Genomic DNA, 16,738 nt, shown 5'->3' on the forward strand with positions numbered 1-16,738 from the left:
GACAGAGAATCCGACGAGAGGGAGGCTGAACTCCCTACTCACCCAGACATTGGTGACCGGTGTGGATGTGTAGCGTCAGCAATGGCAAAGGTAGAAAGCCCCGGAGGGTCCTGGCAACGGCAGATAGGTCCGTTGGAGATGGCCAAAAGGTCAATCAACCCCGTCCTGCGGGGGATCGTCCCTTAATGGACCATCTACCATCCGAGTCACGGCACCAGAAATGTCAGGTAAAAGGGCCGAAGACCAAGACCAGACCAGGCCACAACAAGCCTTTATTAGGGGAATAGATCTGCCGGGCTGTCTCTGAACAAAGGAGAGACAAAAGCAATATGGCTGGGGCAGGGAGAGTCTTTTATAGAGACTGGGGTGGGGCTTGTAGGGGCTGAGGCGGGGTTGAGTGAGGTAGTGACTAAGGAATGGAGGAGCCGGTGATGTCACTAGGTGGTAGGAGGTGAGCAAGTATTAGGTTACTGTCTAGGTTGGAACAGGGGCATGCTGGGAAGAAGGGTTTGTTCTTTGGTGGGAGCAACCATCTTGGCATGATGTCACACAGGGGAGGGGGCAAGGCACCATAGGAAGAGGGCAGCTACTGTACTTAATAGCTGCTGAGGTGGTGGGAGACCTATCAGTAAGAGCATCAGGGTGGGCCGCAAACCCACAACAGCAGCAAGGACAGCAGGAGAGAGAAGCACAGTGAGGTGCTAGCTAGCGGGGATGTGGGGCCGGGAAGGACATTTGTTTTTACCAGATGTAACTTATTGGTGGTGAGGGAGGTCTCGGAGAAAGAGTAATTTTGGAGATCATACTTTTAGAGCAGTAGAGGAGGATTGCTGAGTAAGGTTTACTACACTTGAGATTTATGACCATGAATTTAAAATGATACAGTTTTTCATCTGATGTTCCAGTGCAGGCATAAAGTAAATAGAAAGTACAGTTTAGCTGAGGCAGAGCTTTCCCCGCTGAGCCCCAAAAGAGGGCGGGCTGTGGAACCATACTGCTCTCAACAGACGTGAGTCTGTGGATTCCAAACTGGGTGATAGGGAAGTCGAGACAGGAGAGAGGAGATGGTTGAAAAAAGAGGTCCAGACAGAGACCTTGACGGGATGGAATCCTTGAGCTGTAGTAGCAGAGCCCTTGATGTGGACAGGGCGCTTACAGTCAAGGTTTCAGAAGGGCGCGGCTTTGAGGACGTAACCCCAGGAGCGGGTGGTTGAGGGTAACCGGGGGGAAAAAGCCCTGAACGGAGTCAAATGGTGGGAGGCCAATATGATGAACGGCTCAAAGCCATTTAGCAAAGGATTTGAGAGAAGTTGCCCATTTCAAACTGTCAATTATTTACATATTTTATTAAAAATAGACACAAAGCTGATTTTTTTTTTTTGTACCGGCGATCGAACTCGGGTCCTTGCGCTTTCGAGGCAGGCGGCGAAACCACTGAGCTAAATCCCCAGACCAAGGCTGATTTATTGTCAGACTGAAATTTGGTTTCAGGGTTAAGATGAAGCTCTTCAGTTTATTTTACCGTACTGGGGAATGGTCCCTGGCCCTCGAGCATGCTAGGTGAGCGCCCTGTCCCTGAGCTACATCCCCAGTGCCTCTTCCCCTTTTTTGACATAAGGGCTTGCTAAGTCTGAACTTGCAGTTCTCCTGCCTCAGCTTTCCAAGTAGCTGGATTTACAAGTGTGCGCCACCACGCCCAGTGGGATGAAGCTTTTAAAAAATGGTCAACTGCACCTCGGTGCAGAATCCAGTGCGACATGACAGGTTTTATGACCAAATGGCTCAACTTAAATGTGTTTATCAGGCTCACCAGAAAACAGGACAGATGGCTCAGAGCTGCCAATGAGCAAAAGGAGCCTGCAGAGGAGACAAATGTCTTAGAGAGAAAATGAAAAATTGAATACTTCCTGGTGGACCTTCCTCAGAGAATGAAAGACTCAAACTATTGGAATTCTGTATTGCTCTTTAAGTGAAAACTCAGTTTGCTTCAAAACATTAACCTTTCCTGAAAAATCTCAATTTTTTAACTATAAAAATAGAAAGGGAACTTGGGTTTATAATTCTCTTTTGAATTTCTCTTTTTCAGAAATGGTTTCTTCATTCTTCTTTTTTTTGGTCCCAGGGATTGAACTCAGGATGAAACCACTGAGCTAAATCCCCAGCCCAGTTTCTTCACTCTTAATGCCACATTTTTATTTTATGTTCTTCTCTCAGCCTGAGATTTACTCCATGCTATTTTATTATTACTCAAAATCTGTACACATTTTGCTAGAGGAATGTCACCTGTTAATTTACGCTATTCTGCTTCACTTCAGGCACGGGGCTGCCCATTAGCATTCAGTTTGGATTAGGCCACTGGCCCAGTTCACGTTGGCAGCAGGGCTAACAGTGCACTCGAGAGCCAGCGGGTGCCATCTGGGGCTGGCTTTGTGACATCACAGCTGACACTAGAAATTAGATGGAGAAAACCAATGAACTCCCCACAATGTACTTCCATATTGCAAAACAGAAGTCTTTGAGGGTGCCGCCTGGCTCCAGAGATGACAGTGTCTCTCTAGTCCCTGTGAACCATGTCCTCGCCACTGGCCTCATGGCCCAAGAGCCAGTGGAGCGGCCCATGGCCGAGGACATCCTCGCTCAGGGCTGCTTGGGACACAGCTTCGCACCTGAATAAAAGCCATCTTCTTAAGTCACTGAGGCTGCTTTCCAGTGAGAGGAATAATGCCAACAGCCGATGCTCTCTGAGAGCACACGGAGGGCTTCCTGTCCCTCGAGAACCCTAGGAAGCAGATGCTGTTGTCAGTGCCACAAAGAGCCAGCTCAGTAGTGGGGGGGCTGAGGTTCACACAGTCAGGGTGACCAAGGATTCATGATCTTAGCTGTGTTAGATACATGTGTACCTGCTGCGCAAGCGCAAGGTCCCGAAGATCCCCGGTACCGCCCCCCCCCAAAACAAGTTCTAATGAAATGCTAATGATTAAAATCTCAGATATCAACCAAGAATCCACATATATAGTCTATAGGTGTTAATGTGACCATGGACAAAGATACGGCAGGATTTACCTCCTAATGCTCAAGGAAGAAGTTAGAAAAACTGTAGTTGAATGGTAAAGTTGTCATTAAGTGGGATAATACTAAGTGAAAAGATAAAACCTAGAATATACCATTGTTTTTTACCACAAAAAGATAAGTAAAATTTGAATATCTATGGACAAGGACTAAAATGTAACATAGACAAACGAAAATATTGATTTAATCGAGTGACAGAATGCTGGACAATTTGTTCTCTGAACGTCTGTTGATTGCTTTCCCAAGAAAGTTTTTTAGGAGTTTTAAAACTCATCTTTATTTTTTAAAGTTAATATGTGTGTTACAGGAAGCAAAGCCACAGGAAGCGAAGAACAAAGCCCCTTGCAGTCTCGTCCGCAGCTCACCTGCCCGTGCCATCGAGGGTCCACGTGTGCACATCCTGAGCACCACTCCGTGACTGAGATTGCACAGGGTGTGACACGCTTCGCCACACGTCATGAATATTCACCGACTCAAGATTCCAGTGTTACAAGAGTAGTTTTAATAACCAAGAATGCAGTGCATCGGGGCCGGGGATGCAGCTCGGTGGTTCCGCCGCCTGCCTTGCAAGCGGAAGGATCCGAGTTCGATGCCTGGTACCAAAAAAAAAAAAGAATACAGTGCACCAACTCAGCCTGTCAGAAAAAATACTAATTCTGCCTTTCTTGGGGACAAAAATTTCACTGAAGATGAAAATGGCAATGGGCCTCTAGCTAGAAGTACTGGCAGAGTTAAAACCCTGCATCCCTTTGTCAATGAAGGAGACAAACGTGGTTGAGGGGCTCACCTGCCAGTTCTGCAGGGCGGGCAAAGGCCCAGTGTTGGGGTCCACCTCCAGCGAAGAGGGCTCAGTGACACCCAGCCCTGTGCTAGTCTGGACCAAGCCACCCCAGAAACTACCCAGCAGGTGAGGGTAGGCACTGGGCACACTTGTGTATAAGCAAGTGCTGAAGCCCAGGGGCTGAAGAGGACACCCCATAGGACTTCTGGGTCACCCTGGTGGACACAGCAATGGCTGGAGCAAAGGGGAGCAGGCCGTGCAAGACACCCGTCCAGGAAGTAGCTGAGGAGGTGCAGTTGGAAGGGATCACCTTTCCCTCTTGGTCTTAGGCATGTGATTGCTCTAGGAGCCTCTTATATGGGGCCTCTTACAGTATTCATCCTATTGGTTTATTCAGTTAACATAATGTCTCCAGGGATCGTCCATGTTGTAGCATGTGGATGCCCTTATCTTCATGTGTAAATAATGGTCTATTGTATGGGAGACTCCGTCTAGTTATCTTTCATCAGTGCATGGACACTTAGTTGCTTCCACTTTTTGGCGATTGTGACTAATGCCACCATGAATAAGGGTTTGCAGATGCCTCTTTGAACCAGGCTTTCAACACAGAAGTGGCCTTTGCCTTTTCCTAGTGACTAGTGATGTGGAGAACCTTCATGAGTCTATTGGTTATTTGTGGATATTTTGAAAAAAAAGTCTAAGTCCTTTGCCCATTTTTAAAAAAAATACTGCATTCTCTCAATGCTCAATTTAAAATAAGACAGAAAGCAGCAGAGTGCACCAGCCACATTCCTGTGAGTTACCGGATCTCTGCTATTAACAGGTCAGCAAGAAGGTGCATCCATTCCCACTGAATTACCAACGGATTCCTGCAGTGTAGCTAAAAGGCCACACTCATCAACAGCTTTCACCAAAATGTGGCTCTGAGTGCCGGATGGATCCCGCCTTGTGAGCTTCCTTCAACACTCCTCTCCCAGCCTGATGACAGACCTGACACACACTTCCCAGAGGCAGTGACACAAGTCCATGTCCTAATGCATCTCTTCCATCAATTATAGCAAAAGATGTCCACATGTTGGCTAACTCACTGCCTTCACTTTTTATCCAACATTGTCACCTTGGGACATCTACAAAGACAAGGAAGGTTTTAAAAAGAAAGAGTCCAGAATACACAGAAGGAACCAAGAAACACATCCAGCATCCCACTTCCTGCTCGATTACAGCACTCAGTAGAACCAGCTCCAAGCTCCAAACTCCAAGCTGAGGAGGAAAGGAGAAAACTTGGAGGCACTTCAATAAAAACTGTGGAGGCACGAAGACTTGGACAATGCATCCTTTTAGGAATTGTAAAAGGAACTGAAGAGCCTAAAGATCTCCTCTAGCTCTGACCATTTGACCCTCAGACTGGCGTGGCTGGTCACCAGAGGCACTGTCAGCCATCTAAAAGTCCAGGGCCAATCACCACTGAAGGTGGCCACATCACTACTTCCACACAGGAGGAATTTCTTCCATGAAGGAAAAGAAACAGCTTTTAAACCACAGCCTGACAAAAACCAGCATGGGAAAATTATCAGAAAACTATGTAGCAAGTGCAGAGGTGGTTAGTAGAGGAATGACAAAGTCATGTTGCTAGAGACAGGATGCCTGAAAGCTCCATGGACACAGCTATCTTCGTTGTTTTTTCTTTCCATAATAACATTTTCTGTCCAGGTTGAGCATCTTAGAGTCCCTGTTGGATTCAGGAGCACCAAAATCTGTCCTCTGTCCCCAAGCTGAAACCAGAAGGACCTCCCAGACTCTTTTGCTGTCCCTATCCACTTGGCAAGAAGTCCTGTCCTTCTGGGCCTCAAAACATCTTTGAGCTCATTACCTAATTTCTTTACCCACTACTCCTCCTTCCGGTCTTCATCGTAGGGAGTCTAGATTACTGCAAGAGCATCCTATCTCTCTCCTGGTCTGCAGCCTTGCTGTAACGATTCTTTTTCAAAATTGCTACCGCAAAGTATATGTATCTTTAAAGTTCAAGCATGTTTTTTGTTTATTTTGTCCTGTTTTGTCTTTGAGAACAGAGTCTTGAGCTAGTCCCAAATTCACAATCCTGCCTCAGACTTCTGAGTAGCTGTATTATAGGTGTAGGCCACTGCTTTTAGTTTAGGGTTCAAGAGCCTTTGTTTTTTGTTTTGTTTTGTTTTGCAGTACTGGGAATTGAACTCAGGGTCTTTGCACTGAGCTATATCCCTAGCACTATTTGTTTGTTGTCTGAGACAGGGTCTCACTAAGTTGCTCAGGCAGCGCTTGAACTAGTAGTGATCCTCCTACCTCAGCCTCCCAGAGTGCTGGGATTATAGTACTGGGACAGTTCTGTTGGCCTCATTCTGAATTGTCTATGGGGTAGAAGAGAAAGGTGTGATAGAAAACAAGAACAGAACAGAAGAAGAAAGATCCAAAGACCTAGTGAAAGCAGCTAGATCTATCAATAAATGAAACCAGAGAGAGGGAGCACTTCTTTCTCCTGAACAGACTTTGGGAGGATGCAGAGAAGGCCCGCCAAACCCCCGCCAGGAATCCGAGTCTCTAATATATTGAATTAAACTGGGATCCCTTTAATGCTCTTTCAGAAGCACAAATAAATATTGAAAACCAAACTGTGCTTCTCACAGAGACTGACCCTGTGGGGTGAGGCACAAACTCCCACACTCATGCCTTTCCTGCCAGAGGCCTGGAGCCACTTCTGGTAGGATCCTCCAGGAAACCCGTGTCTCACCAACCACTCCCCTTTCACACCCCGCCTTTTCTTATCTTCTTCCATACTACGTCTCCTCCTGGAATAAATCTTTCAAACTACAGTTGCCTTGATATAGAGAACAATATAGGCCTATGAAAGTTATTTTTCAGATCCCTAATTTTAGCACATGTGTCTTTTGAAATACGAGTTTCTTTTCCAGTACAGATCATTCAAATGTAGGATCAGTGCTCATTGCATTAGACGAAATTGAGTGCTATATTGTTCATTGCACATCATTATTTTTGCAGTTAGTTCTTTAAACATCTGGTATGAATCAGTTCAAACCAAGCACTGGTACTGTTTCCACAAATCCTTTCCTTATTGAATACTCCCCAACTCACATTTTGGGAATGGCAAGCTAATTGCATCTTTTTCTTTTTCTTTTCTTTCTTTCTCGTAACAGCATCCCTAACTGTTAAACCTTCAGGGTCTGAGAACATGGGACAAGTTATGAATCAAAACACCCAGGGCGGAGCTCTGCAGGTGGCCCTGGGCTGCAGCAGGAGGGCAGGATTGGCCTCTCCCTGCCTCCTGCTGTGTGACGGGTGTGAGGTGTGGAGCTCTGACCCTGCGTCTTCCTTCCGGGAGCTCACATGCTGGAAACCCCCTCCCACTTAGAAAATAGGCGACTAATGGTATTTGCTGATTGAGTTAGAGAGATCTGGGCAATGTTTGCAGAGCCCTCTGGAATTCTTTCAGGCTAAGTGTTAGAAAAACACAAATGATTTCTTTTACTGTTAGATTGCGTTCCTATCCCTGGTAACTCCCCCAGCGCCACCTCTTTTATGAAAGGTCTGGAGACTGTAACCATTCAGTAGCTGGAGGACTTTCTGTGGAGGGAGGGGGAGGATGGGTGGGTGCCGGTCCAGCCTCTGGGTAAGTGAACTTGGTCCTCCATTTGCCTGCACCAAGCAACACTGCAGTGCACTCCCTGCCAGGCAGAGGTGAGAGGGGATAGGGTGAGGAAAGGTAGGGAAATCGTTCCAAGTGTGACCCCAAAGTCCACAGGGAAAGGGAGGGGACAATGGCTGAGATGCGGAGACAGGGAATGGAGCCCGTTGACCTGGGAAGGAAAAATGAAGCTCGTCCTGAGTTGGGAGGCAGAAAGGAGGCAGGAACCGGAAACACAAATCCCTCAGAGTTAATTCTAATGTTGATAACATTACCGTGACTTATCTGTGAGCTATGCTATAAAATTTTTTAATATAAAAGTCCCAATAGGTTTGTTTATCATTTATTAATCAGTTTCTAAGTTAGGATAATAATAGTGGATGTGGCTTTCAAACCACACACCGCCCAGTCAAGAGCCAAGACAGCAGGCTTTCCTGGTGGATGGGGAGCTGAGGCTCTGCAGCACACTTGCTCACCAATGCACACATAGCTTACACCAATGCACACGCATGCACACCTTCCCAGTGGGCAGTCAACCTTGCAATGAGCAGGCAGTGCTGGCCAGAAGCTAGTGAGCCCAAGAAAGCAGGGGTGTTGAAGCCCTTGCCCTTAGTCAGAGTCAGGGAGCCAGACGGGTAAGCATGTAGAGTAAAACTCCAAAGTGAAAATCAGCAATGGAGGAAGAGGAAACAGAGGCAGAAAGCTGAAACACTCCTAGAGGAAAGGAAATGCAAAGTAGACAGCATGGACAGCCTGAAGATAAATTGATGAGCAGAGGGGAGGTGTTAGGGACACTGAACCGGTACAGGTGAATTACACATTCTCTGTAAGAAAAGTTTATTAAAATAGCATGCATATTAATTAATTTGCATGTTGTTTTTAAATTTTCCTCTCATAAGGAAAATTCATGTATACTCATATTTACCTTTATGAATGCATATATTAAAATAATTTGAAGGCTATGCACCAAACTGTCTTTGTTGCTAAGAAAAATACCCAACACCTGCCCTTAAAGGAGAGAGTCATTCTGGTTCACGGTTACAGTCCAGGGTGACTGGTTCCAAAGCAGAAACAGCATGGTGGAAGGGCCTATCCGGGAGGGAAGCTGCTCACGTCAGGGCAGCCAGGAAGTGCAGGGCAGGGAGGGGCCAGGCGGGAGATGGACCTCCCGGGTTTGCATTCTCGAGACGAGACCCACCTCCCAACTGCACACTCTGGGTGATGACTGCGGTGCCTTCCACCACGGGAGACTTTGGGGAACATTCCAGATTTAAACCCTGATATTTTGCTCCTGGCCCCCAAAAGGCATAGGTGTATCTCTGTGCACAGTGCATTCATCCCACCTCTAAGAGCTGCTAACGTGGTTCCTGGCCAGACATCACCCATCAGGGTGCCCAGGCTTGAGCTTTTAGTCACTTCCTTGCTGGTTAGATATGATGGTTTCCTGGTCCTCAGAACCAGGTCCCAGTCTTCTCTGTGGCCCTGATGCTCCGGTGGGCACACACACCACCCATTTCTCCAGGGCCCGGCTGTGAATGGCCCACCTTCCCACTCTTCTGTAATGGCTGGCTCCCTTTCTGTTCTGCGCTAAGCTGGACAGACTGGGGTCCTGGTGAAGGCAGTGAGGCACTCCATCACATGGCTCTGATGACCAGCATGGCACCCAAGGTGCAGCTGACTGAAGAGCAAGTACTGGGTGAAAATTGCATTGCAAGTGTGAATGGACGCATGGCCTTATGCATCTGTGAACAAATGGGTCAGCAAATAATAACAAGGAGACAGGGGGAGCGTATTTTCCATCCCTAGACCTTGAAAAGAAGCCTCTGGCTGCTCCCAGGTACTTACAATTTACATCTAAGTGAGCTATACGTGTAAGGTATAGGTACTGATGAAATCGGTATTTTTAACCAGGAACATGCTGGATGGTTTGGCACAGTCTGAGTGTTGCCCTCAAGCGTTCTTATGTTGTGTTGCAGTTTAATACCTCATTGTAGATATTAGGAGGGTGGAAACTTAATCTGATGACAGTGTCTAGAGGTGGAGCTTCTGAGAAGTGAGAATTAGATAAGGCTATGGGTGGAGCCCATAAGGAAATATGGGTGGCTTTATAAGAGGAGAGAGGTCAGGAGGACACACACACACCCACACACGCTCCTGTCTCTTGCCACACGATGCCCATCCCTACTTAGCCACTCTGCCAGCCAGACCCATCGGCAGATGCACCCCCCTGACCTTGAACCTCCAGATCATGAGCCAATATAAACCTCTTTTTACATAAAGGAGCCTACCTCAGGTATTTCATGACACTAAAAACAGACTAATTCAGGTGTCTGTACCTTTGAGAAATGTCCTAAGAAACCAAACAAGCATTCATTTTGCTTTCTTAGAACTACATGACAGTTATGAAAAATAAATTAAAAATAAAGGAAATTAAGAACATGAGAAATTAAGCATTCCCAGAATGCTTACACAAAGCACAAATATGAATGTACAAAGATTTTAATTTCAGAACTGTCTCTTATCAAAACCTGGAAATAACCCAAGTGTCCATCAATAGGAAACTGGATAAATAAATAATGTAACATCATATAGTGGGATGTGATACTAGACTTTCAAAAAGGACATAGCCCTTTATTTGCTGACATGCAAAGACATTCAATTTAAATTATTTAGTGATGAAAGCCAAATTAAAGAACAGTTTACATAATATAAATCCATATTCTAGAAGGAAGATGTATATGCACTGGGGAAGACAAGGATATTTTGCAAATATAACAGTGCTACTTCTGTGGAGTAGAGATCAGGATAGAACCAGAGAGACCTTTTTTTATCTTAGGTACTTACTTCTGTATTTTAAAAAATTGTTTACAACAAATACATGTTACTAGCCTGGGATCTAGCTCAGTGGTGCTGCCCCCTGCCTTGAAAGCTCAAGGTCCCAAGTTTGATCCCCCGTACCCCCCCCAAAAAACCAAAACAAATACATGTTACTTTAAAATCAATACTTGATTACCATTATTTCAAATCATAGGCTGAGAATTTACTTATTCTTTGGTTTAAAACCTTTAACAAATGTAAATATATCATTTGAGGTTATTTAAATGATGGAAGAAACAAAACTGAGCAAAATGCCAGAAATTTCAAATTTCAAGCTACTTGATCTACATCCTAGTCATAAATACCCAGTGTGAGCCATTGCAGGTATCATACTCTTCTATTCTTTTTCACAGTAGAGTAGAAACATTTTCTGCAGGACTACAATGTTTCCTCGCCCATGGGGAGTGCAGATTTGCTGTTGGATGGATTATTTTAATTTCTCCTTCGACTTCCCAGAGCAAACGCCTCAGTAATAGCATCTGATTGACCTGCAGTCTGTTTTTGTTTTGTTTTGTTTGCCCTGGGAAGTTGCTCCATGTTCTTCCCTGACATTGTCATGGTTTAGCTCTAAAATGGCCCCCATAGCCTCACGTGTTTGGAAGGAGCTTGGATTCTGGGGGTGCTACAGCTTCCTGTCCACCGGGGTGTGACCCAGAAGGGTTCATCTCCCTCCCCACCTCCTCCCTTCTCTCTCTGCTTCCTACTTGCCATAACGTGAGCCACACTCTTCCACCTGACCCTTCCTGCACACCCTCCTACCTTAGAGCTGGCTAACTACAGGCAGAAACCTCTGAAAACTGAGCCAGAATAAACCTCTCCTCTTCTGACTTGTGGTGTCAGTTTTTTCTCAGTGACAAAGAAAGTGACTAAGAAAACATGCATTTTCTGTCTTATAGAGTTGAATCTTTTTCCTGACCACATTGTACCCTTTTGCCTGGGATCTTTTGCCTGGGATCTTTTTTCAGTGTCTGTAAGAATTGTTTACACTTTGGACTCAGTACTACACCCAGCTCTGAACTCAAGCTCCTTGCTATTTATAATTATCTCCAAATAATTGAAGAAACTTGCACCAACATCTGCCATGTCAGCCTGTGCTTTGAGAAGGCTGAAGAATGGCCAAAGTTCACTGAACTGCTGCTATGTCAACTAATTATGGTTTCGAAACTATCTCTAACCCAGTTGTCACCTGTATTTACCTGTAGAAGCAAAGAAATGTGGTCACATATTATAGCTATGCATAAATTACCACAACTATTGCCATAGCTCTGGGAAGAATCTTCAGGTAGGTTTGTTTTACAAGGTGTGATCAAAAAACTGTGTGTGTAAATTTTTCTAGAAATGTTTTACAGTAAAGATACATTGCCACTTGTGCCTCTTATTTTGAACACACGTATCCCATTGCTCTTGGCACTTTCTGAAGCACTTCTCAAAGTCCTCTTTTGTGAGTGTCTTTAGCTGCACTGTTGTTGTTATTGTATCCTGTGTCAATTCAGAACATTTCCCTTTCGTGATCATTTTGACTTTGAGAAAGAGCCAGAAGTCACACAGTGCCAGATCTGGTGAATAATGTGGATGAGGACACAGCATCATTTTTATGCCTTTCCATTGGATGGCACATGACAGCAGCATTCACCATATTTTTGATCACACCTTTTAAACATATCCAGGCATGAGGACTTCCAGAACTGCTTCAGAAAGTGGCGAGAATGGCCACAGGGTAAGTGTGTTCAAAGCAAGGGAAAGTATCTTCATGAAGCTAATGATAGCGTCTTTTTACCATAATAAAAGGCCTTGCTTCATGGCTAGATGTCAAAGAGCAGCAGAGATGAGAAGGGCCATGTCCCCATCTCCAGATGGAACCTAGCTTTGTTCTGGTGCCTGAAATCAGAAGCTTGGGGACATTAGGAGACAGTGTTCTCAGCACATTCTTGGTTGAGTGCTTCATAGTGGACTTCCTTAGCAGAGGAAGTGGTAAAGACTTTTCAGCCACTTGTCATCCATGAACGTTGACAAATGAGAACTGGAGCAGGCAAGGAAAAGCACTAGGGGCAGAGATGTCTGTAGCATTCAGCTTCATCCCTCACATGCAGTAGGCGACAGGTGCTTGGTACATCTTACCCAGAAGGACAAATGATTCTGTCGCATGATGGAAGGTGAAAAGTGTATCCCTGTGGATACAGGGAAAGCACTTGTTCAGGGACCTCCAGAAACAACCAGGATCATTTTGCAGATAAAGGCTGCTATTGAAAGACAAAGGGATTTGGATCCATGGTAATTTGCAGAGAGCTATAATGTGTGACCACATTTGCTGGTACAGGTGGTGACAGCTTACAGTTGGGTTAGATATAGTTCCTAAACCACAATCAGTGAAATAATGTATCAACTAGGTAATCTCTAGGCTTTTTATTTGTTCATTTATTCTTGGCAGGAATAGCACAGTATAAATTGAGCTGTATCCATTGTGGTCTGGATGGATTTTTCTATGGGCAATACAATCTGTAACTCAAGACTGAAATTATCTTGCTTTTAAAAATGTAGGGAATATGCTTCTGAGACAGAAGAATTGCATGGATGTCATGATTTCCTGCACGCTTTGGTCTTCTCCCTGCCCTGGCTGGAACTGCAGCCCGATGTGTAAACACCTGTGCTGTGAATGCTCAGAAGCAAAGATGGAAAGGGTATGGTCAGGCTCCTTTCCTGTTTTCTCAGCCCTGATGTGTCACACAGCTTCATGTGCGCATGTAAAATTGTGTTTCTAATTGAGGTCATGGCTACAGAAGAGAGGGAAAGAAAGGACAGTAGCCTCTGTTTGGCTTTTAAGGTCAGGCAGTCAGTTTGGCAGCGGAGCTTAGATAACCTTTAACCTCTAATTAGAAATTTTTGAAGTACCTGGCTCCCCGCAGGATGCCAGTTTGCTAGAGATCTGCCTGCAGCCTCCGCGGGAGAGGTCAGTGTGAAGCCTTAACCAACAGAATTACCAAAGCTTCCGGTGTGGAGGCCAGGACCCTCTGCTGCTGGATCAGGTGTGTGACTTCTTCCATTTGTCTGAATTAACACACTCCCTACTCTATCCCCTCCCTGTCCTACAAATGAGCTGGGCTTTCGGACCTGTAGAAGGAAGCCAGTCACAGAGGGGACGGTTCTCCTCTCACGGTATCCGAAAGTAACTCTTCTTCCCATCCAACTCCAGATAAAGGTTTAAAAAACAGTTTAACCTTGCAATCCTTTTAGAATCTGGTAATGACAAGTGAAAATTAACATTCCATTGAGTAACAGTTGTAATAAACAAATCAAATATCTTTTAACAAGAAAATGGAAAGCAGAGGAAAATTTCAGCTCATTTTTTAAAACTTAGGAGCTCAGTCTATTTTAATATAAAATTTCAGGATAATATGCTGGAGAGTGAATGCAACTATGATTCTATAGTTCTTTGTCTCATCTTCATCTCATGACAGTTTATCCTCTTCATTATTTCAGTCACTGTTGACTGCCTTTCTGAACTGAGTTCAGCAGCTTTCCTTCCAAACCTGTTTCTCTTCCTTTACTCCCATCATTATTGACAACTGTCATCACCATTGGATTTAGTCCCCAAAAGATATATCTATGATTCGTGCTATAGTAATCTTTTCAGAAAATCAGCTTGAATGAGATGTAATTCACATGCCATGCAATTCACCTTTGTTTTCAAGTATATTAATCCATAGTTTTCAGTATACGCATAGAATTGTGCAATTGTCACCGTGATCTAACTTTAAAGCAAAAGAAACAGGAGACAGATCTTTGCAAAGGGAAAGGGACCAAGAAATGAAGGGAGGGCAGAGAAGGGGGAAAAGAGAAGTAAAAAAATTAAAATGTGTCATATACACATACCAAGTCTCCGTGATGAATGTAATTATGTACAACAAATACGGACTAATAAACATTTTTTAAAAATAAAAAAATTCCATCACCCCCAAAAGAAACCCCATCTCCATTAGCAAAGACCTCCCCATTCTATCCCTACCTCAGTCATAGGCAACTGCTAATCAACTTTGTGTCCCTGTTGATTTGCCTGCTCTGAAGATTTCGTGTGAATGTGATCGTCTGATCCGTGATCTTTCATGACTGGCTTCTTGCACCTGGCATGCTGTGCTGAAGGTTTGCTCGTGTTTCGCTGCTGACAATACCCCACTGCGTGCATATGCCACATTTTAATTCCCCACTCTCGGCTGAGGGACATTTGGATGTTTAGATGTTTCCTCTGTGCATGGTAGTCATCTTTTTCTTTTTCGTTTTCATTTTTGGTATCAGGAATGGAACCCAGGGCCTCTCGCTTGCCAGGCAGGCACTGCGCCACTGAGCGACACCCCCAGCAAGAGTTATTTTTGTTCTTTATCTCATTGCATTTTCAACGTGAAGTCAGTGACCGCGCCTTTGACTTCTCCCACCAAGCCTTTCCTCATACCCCTCCTCTGCATCACCACCGCATAGCTTTGTTCCAGGATCTCACCAGTTCTCCCCGTATGATTGCAAACACCTCCACATTCTCTCTCTTCTTCCCATCCTGCCTCCTCCCCTAACCCATCCTAAACGCTCCAGTTACAAGATAGTTGCTTTATAGTTTGCTCTAAATCACCAAATAAATCTCAGAATCCTATGATGGGTCAAGACAGTCTGAGGATAGGAGTGGAGGTTGGGAGGGAAGACTTTTAACATAGCTTTTCTGAGCTTCATAATTTATAAAGCTGAGGCTGAACTGAGGAATCTGTGTTTAAGACAAAGGATATATTCACGAGAGAATTGTGTCAAACCATAAAAGATGAAATAATTGTAATGCTATTTAATCCAGCTGAGAGGATTGGAAAAATAAGAAATCTTCCCAACTCTTTAACGAGTCTAACATTAATATTATGCCTGACAAAGATTGCCAAAAAAGAAACTATAGCCCAGTCTCACTTTAAAAAAAAAATCCCAAATATTACCAAAGAGAACCAATGGTACATTTAAAGACAATCCTTTATTACAAAATCTAGTCCAAGAATCTCAGTTTGTTCATAGTAGGACAACAACTAATATGATTCATCAGATTAATAAAAGTAAAGAGAAAAATATATATCTGGAAAGCTATTGTAAATAATAAGAGAATTTCGTTAAAAAGTAGGATTATATGGGGCGGGGGATTTAGCTCAGTGGTGCCGCTGCCTACTGCACAAGCTCAAGGTTCTGAGTTCGATCCCTGGTACCAAAAAAAAAGAAGTAGGATATAAAATTAATATAAATAAGCCAATTCCCTAATATAAACAAATATAAGCAGGTAGAAACATAGTGGTTGTTATCTATCTACACTTCTGAATTACTTCTGTAATCTATTCTATTCTTTTAAGGATGGGCAGGGCTGCAAGGCAGCAGCTCTCAGGGCGGGTGGCCCGGCCCCACCTCCTGGTCCCTGAGGGCCTCGAGGCCCCCTTCCCAGAGCTCCACCTGGAAAGCCTCTCTCTGATGCCAGCCCCTGCAGCCCCATCCCAGCTCCAAAGGGGAAGTGCAGCTCCCTCCCTGGGCTCCAGTCAGCTTCTCAGTGGGCTCCTCTCCGAGCACATGCCTGGCCCCAATCCAGCAGGCCAATCACTTAAAGAAAAAAAGAAAACAATTAGCTTATTTGATAATTGCTGTCTCAATTTGGGGTAAGCGACTATACATGTCACTTGTTTGGTTTTCCTAACCAAAAAATCATAAATATATACTTTATATATTTTTATATATGAATTAAAGTTAAAACCATGAAAAACACTCTTTTTCAAGTTGTAGCAATTCAAACCAAGAGATAGGGAAGCTGTCACTGTGTGTAACTGAACAGACTGCCGACTTTCTCCAGTTGTCTTCAAGCTAAAGACCCGGTGTGCCTGCCAGCAGAGCAAAGCTGCAGCCGTGTCCCCACTGCCTTCGGGCCATCAGTGCCATTGTCCTGCTGCCCGATCCTGGCTGTATGGCAACCTCCCCGACATGACATCAGACACCCATGGGCCTCAGAGGCAATACTTGTGCCCCTCTTCCAGGGAATTACCTTGGAAGTTCTGTATGGAAATTGGGAGAGATGAGAGATGGGGTCTGCTGGGATGTTGGAGTAGACAAAACAGCCCAGAATTCAATTTATTTCTGATAGTCTTGGTTAGAACTCCGAGCACAAGCGAGTCAGCAGAGTTGGGTTTCATGTGCTGCATTTGAGGCATAGTTAAAAGCTAATGAGTTAGCTTTAAAAACTAGAAACAAAAATGCACCATGCAATCTGAATTCCAGGGGACATTCAAACCGATTAAGCTCCATGTGTCCATTTGTAAACTGAAGACTACTCAGCAAAT

The 16,738-nt window shown here is 44.5% G+C and overlaps 1 long non-coding RNA gene and 1 pseudogene across 2 annotated transcripts in view; both read right to left on the minus strand.

The window, feature by feature from the left end:
* The window catches only part of LOC106008418 (uncharacterized), a 45,764-nt gene continuing 29,026 nt past the window's right edge, over window positions 1-16,738 (minus strand). Inside the window, exon 2 of the long non-coding RNA XR_015447048.1 lies at window positions 1-16,738. This exon is cut by the window's right edge and continues 2,240 nt beyond it. This is a non-coding gene — a long non-coding RNA (uncharacterized LOC106008418).
* LOC147821406 (protein S100-A10 pseudogene) overlaps window positions 253-16,738 on the minus strand; it is a 38,358-nt pseudogene continuing 21,872 nt past the window's right edge. Inside the window, exon 1 of the transcript XR_015447047.1 lies at window positions 253-16,738. This exon is cut by the window's right edge and continues 21,872 nt beyond it. The product of XR_015447047.1 is annotated as a protein S100-A10 pseudogene (transcript).

Source organism: Heterocephalus glaber, unplaced genomic scaffold (genome assembly GCF_053883595.1).
Source record: "Heterocephalus glaber isolate CG9 unplaced genomic scaffold, H.glaber_assembly_v1.0 deba00001743, whole genome shotgun sequence".
In the NCBI taxonomy this organism is placed as follows: Eukaryota; Metazoa; Chordata; class Mammalia; order Rodentia; family Bathyergidae; genus Heterocephalus; species Heterocephalus glaber.